Consider the following 5541-nt stretch of genomic DNA (forward strand, 5'->3'; position numbering starts at 1 on the left):
GTACCCTATTGCATATGCTACTGTGGAGTTGGAAACTAAAGAGACATGGAGCTAGTTTTTGGAGTTGCTATGGATGATCTTGGTCCTATAGAAGACCATGGATGGATATTCATATTAGACCAACAAAAGGTGAGCTTATAATTTATGCATAATGATTTAAGTTTATTCTTTATTATTTATTATTCTGAATAAACTTATGAATAACATATGGTTTTATTGATTATTAATATAATATATATTCAAGAACAACTATAATGTGATTATGCTTATAACTGATATAGGGGTTGGACAAAGCCTTTGATATTGTTGTGCCTCAAGCCCAACATAGGTGGTGTGTTAGGCATATGTATGGGAACTTCAAGGAAAAGTATAAGGGCAAGGGTTTGAAAGATCTTTTATGGAGTGCAGCTAGGGCTCCCAATAGCTAGGACTTTGAGGTTGAGATGAATAAGCTAAAAGAGATGGATGGTGGTGCTTATAATTGGTTGATGGGGAAAGATCTAAATAAGTGGGCTAGACATAGGTTTAGCACCGCCCCTAAATGTGATATGTTGTTAAATAATTTGTGTGAAACATTTAACAGCTACATCTTGGGTGCTCGAGATAAACCTATATTGACCATGCTAGAAATGATAAGGTGTAACCTACTGAAAAGGTTGGAAGTGAAGAGGATTGCTATGGCAAAACATGAGGGGGTCATTTGCCCTAAAATTCAAAAGAAGTTGGAGAAGATAAAGATGCTTCGGCTAGGAATTGTATGCCAACAGCAGCTAGAGCATTTGAATATCAAGTGGGAGAATACTTACATGATCAACATGTGGTAAATATGGCATTGAAGACATGCTCTTGTATGAGATGGGATCTTAAAGGTATCCCTTGCATTCATGTTGTTGCTACCATATATCTTTATAGGGGTAGTCTAGAAGATTATGTAGCTTCATGCTATCTTAAGGACACTTATTTGAAGGCTTATGAGCCAATGATTCATCCAGTGAAGGGCTTTAACATGTGGCCAAAGTCAAATCAAATACAACTCTTACCTACAATTGTTAGAAAACAACCAAGGAGACCAAAAAGGAGTAGGAAAAAAGACCCTGAAATGGAGAAGGTTGTTGATACCAGTGGTACTAAGCTCAAGAGAAAAGGCATTGTCACATGTACCAAGTGTTGGAAAAAAGGCCACAACAAAAGGAATTGCTCTAATCAGCCGCAAGACCCTCCACCTAGAACCTATATATTGATAAAAGATGGGGACTTCCAGCTTCTTTGAAGAAAAGGAGAAGTAATGGTGCTACAGATGTGGCCTCCTCTTCTCCTATGCCAACTCAAGAGAATGTGCACACCACTCATATGCAAAGACAAAAGCTTCCTGTAAGTGTTTTCATTTTTCCTAATATATATTTATATGTAAAAATATATATTAATATATATTTTGTGTGGCTATGCAGATTAGGAAGGTTATTTAAATGCTCCAAATGCACCAAGGCCAACTCCTCTTATGCCCACTCCAAGACCAACTCCTCTATTTATACCCACTCCATGGCCTCCTTTTCCCCTATGCCAACTCAAGAGAATGTGCACACCACTCATATGCAAAGACAAAAGCTTCCTGTAAGTGTTTTCATTTTTCCTAATATATATTTATATGTAAAAATATATATTAATATATATTTTGTGTGGCTATGCAGATTAGGAAGGTTATTTAAATGCTCCAAATGCACCAAGGCCAACTCCTCTTATGCCCACTCCAAGACCAACTCCTCTATTTATACCCACTCCATGGCCTATTCCTAATATGCAAATTAGAAGTTTAAGCTCTGTGAATCAAAGACAAATGGGAGGTGCAAGATCAATGAATACAAGACCAACTCTTAATATGCAAATGGGAGGTGCAAGTTCTGGGAATCCAAGGCATATGGGAGTTAGCATTAGGCCTCCATAATCGAGGCAAATGGGAGGTTCAAGTGCATGATGGAATCCACCAGGAAAAGAAACATACAAGAAAAATTCCAAGTGAACTGAAATTGCTTATTTTGGTTGTTGGCCAATTTTTTGTGAACTGGAGTTGGCCTTTACTTTCTGACGTAGTTTAATAGTTTCTCGTTGTTGGCCAATATTTTGTGAACTTTATTCTTTTGTTAAAATTGTAATAGGCCTTGAATTCTTCTTTTGTTATCAGACATACTTTTTTTGCTGCAAGTGTAAGACCCCTGTTTTGGGTATAATGCAATCAGATTTGACTAAAAACACTCAAATGTTCATTGTGAAATAGCAATCAGATTTAACAATCATAATAGAAAGATACTAAATTCTTGATTTTACGTGGGGTAGAGACAAGCTTTTACATGGGGCTTTGGAGTGACAAAATTGCCCCTCCACGTGGTTACTCCGTTAAAGAAATTAACAGAAATTTTAACGTGTCCTTGAATTGCTTCAAATATAAAACTACAGTCAAAAGTGACGAAATTGAAACTATGAGGTTGTGAATTTATATTTTTGGGTTAAAGTATGTTTGAACTCAAAAGGCTTCAAAAGAAGCATCAAAATTAGGCCTAAAATGTGGAAGATTGGATTTTTATGACACAAAAAGAACTTGAGGTTTTAAACCGCTAATTCACGGTAACCAACCGCTTTTTGTGGTTTATCGCCGCAAAAAGCGGTCGGTTTGCGTAGCTTTCAAAATCATCTGCATCGCAAATAGTCGGTCGATTTATGCGGTTTGGCAAAATTTGCGGTTATCGAACCGCAACCACCCTTAGTTAAAAGTGGTTAAAGTGCCAAACTATAGGGACCAAAAGTTACTTTTGGCCTTTTTAAAAACCGAACTTCGAAATATTTACGATTATGCCACTGAGCTTCAGTAGATCATAACTTCTTCGTTACAACTCTAATTTGAGCCCACTACATGTCTACAGACTTATATCGACGTGCTCTACACAATGGTATAACTAAAATCCCAAATTCTTTCCCGAACAAAAAATTAACTTTAAACCCATTAAAATATTCTCAGGGTAAAATTGTCTTTTACTTGAATAAATTAATAACTAAATATTAATTTAGGTTTGGGCTATTACAGCTCATACCTTGTCAAGAACCTGCAGTTCTGACATAACATATATAACATTTTAATTCAACCTAAAGTTTAGAATCATTTTTTTAAATTATATCTTTATCATATTTTCCACAATAGAATCAATTTGTAACCAAATTGTAATTGGAACTTTCTACTTCCTGGTTCTTAGTTTTTATTATTCTTATATTTAATTTGAACCTGTAGTTCAACACACAAGTATTAATTCATTTTAACTGGATCCAGATACTTGAACCTGAAGCTTCAAATATATTTTAAAATGGACCAGAAGTTCATTACAATTTATGGATCTTTATTTTAATATAAATTTGAAGTTCATAATGTTTTCATATATGAATCTGAAGTTCATTAGATCTTTATGATTGCCAAAATGTGTAGTTATATATATATATATATATATATATGTTATAACTTATCAAGAACCCGAAGTTATGTCCATTAATTTACAAAAGATTTACATAGAACTTGTAGTTCTATATATGCAAGATGAATTTGTAAGAACTCGAACTTCTGTACATAAAATTTAAAGATTTATAATGTTTGATATAACTATTAAAGAAATTATAATATCAAGGGGAACCTGAAGTTTCTTGGTTACACATGTCCATTCAAAAATGAACCAGAAGTTCAAGTCATTTTAAGAGTTTTAAGTAAAGTCTTTGAAAAGCTAAACTTTTAGAAATTGGGAGGAAATGAAGCTGAATCACAGTTACTCCAATCAAGCCTTACAAAGACTATATATATATATATATATATATATATATACAGTCCCCTTCTATTGAGGGATCCCTCAAATAATTTTATTTGAGGGACGCCCTTTAGAGTACCCTACAATTTTTTTCCCAATGATCCAAACCATCTATTTTTAAGGTCTTCATTCATAGATCATCCTTACAAAAAATTAGACAAATCGGAAACCGTTTCAACATCCAATTGTGTCTTACAAAATCAATGAACACGATACTTCAAGAAAGTACTAAATTTTTTATAACTCAAATGAGTGGTCAAATGATATCGGCACTACTACAAAAAGTGAAAAAGACGACCAGAAAAACTTGACGGTCTAAGTGAAAACCGTCGTTGTTTTTTAAAAGACGACGGTTTTATAAAACCGCCGTGTAATAACACATTAGACAACTAAAAAATGGAGTTTCAAATGGCTGTTCATAAAACACGACGTACTTAATTTAAAAACCGACGTCTTATTGAAATAGGATTTTCAAGAGGTAAAATCGAAGCCAACAAATAACGGCGGAAGTTATGAACCGACCGACGTAGAAAGTAAAGACGACGGTTTCAAAAAAAGCCGTCGTTTTTACCCGGAAATTAACACGACCAAGTTTTCGTATAAGGCGCCGTATAATTACAAATAAATCCACGGCGGTAAAATACAAAATACCGCCGTATTAAATTAATGTACAACTACGGCAAAGGTAAATATAACGACGTCTTTCTCGTATTTCTACGACGACATCTTTAATTCTTACCAAGTTGGGGTTTTCATATAACGACGTATTATAGAATTTAACGTCGTATTTGTCCACTTTATACGTCATACATTATATTTAAACCGTCGTCTGAATAAGAATTGTTTTTAACAATTTATTTCTTGGATTTTGTTATCCTACGTCGGTAGATCTACTTAACGACAAGAATTGAAATAACCACGACGGTTTATATAGAAAACCGCCGACATAATCAGATTATTCTGAGATCACAAGGGTTAGGAAATCTTACAAGATGGAACTCTGTTGCTCATCATAATCTTACCAGAAGACAATATTTTAGAGGTTAATGATGTATGTGTATTTGTGTCTTTGAGATACACAAACGCACATACACATTAACATCCAAAAAATTGCATCTGAAATTTGACGACGGCAGCCTCAGATTTGCAATCAGAGAGACAATTTTTTGGAAGTGAATGATGCGTGTGCGTTTGTGTATCTACACAAACGCACACACACATTCACATCCAAACAATTGCCTCCTAAAACTTCACGACGGCAGCCACAGATTTGCAATCATGAGACAATTTATTGAAAATTGGTGATTTGCAATCAGATTTGCAATCAGCCACAGATAACCAACATTCAAACAATTGCCTCCCAAGAGATGAGGTGAGACAGAGAAAGGGGCAAGAAGAAGTTGAAACCCTAATCGAATACTAAAACTGAAAGAACCCGTGGAAAAAAACCCTATTTATAATTAAAAAACCAAATCCACGTCGGTTATATTACACATAACGACGTTTAACAAAAATAATCCTCGTCGGTAACAAATACATTACGTCGTTTTCTTCTTACTTAAGACGACAAGAAACAACGACGGTATAACAAAAACAATCGTTGTTTTATATTTTTATTTGATTTAAATCAGTCACCTAGAAAAGAAACTTTATAAATTCTAGAACATTAATTTCCTCGGGAAAAAAAACTATATGTATAAGG

The 5541-nt window shown here is 34.4% G+C and overlaps 1 pseudogene; it reads left to right on the forward strand.

Moving 5' to 3' along the window:
* The first annotated feature begins 443 nt into the window (after positions 1 to 443).
* LOC148914952 (uncharacterized) lies at positions 444 to 1270 on the forward strand (annotated as a pseudogene).
* Positions 1271 to 5541: the final 4271 nt, after the last annotated feature.

This window comes from Prunus mume, linkage group LG8 (genome assembly GCF_029339155.1).
Source record: "Prunus mume cultivar Tortuosa linkage group LG8, ASM2933915v1, whole genome shotgun sequence".
Classification (NCBI taxonomy): Eukaryota; Viridiplantae; Streptophyta; class Magnoliopsida; order Rosales; family Rosaceae; genus Prunus; species Prunus mume.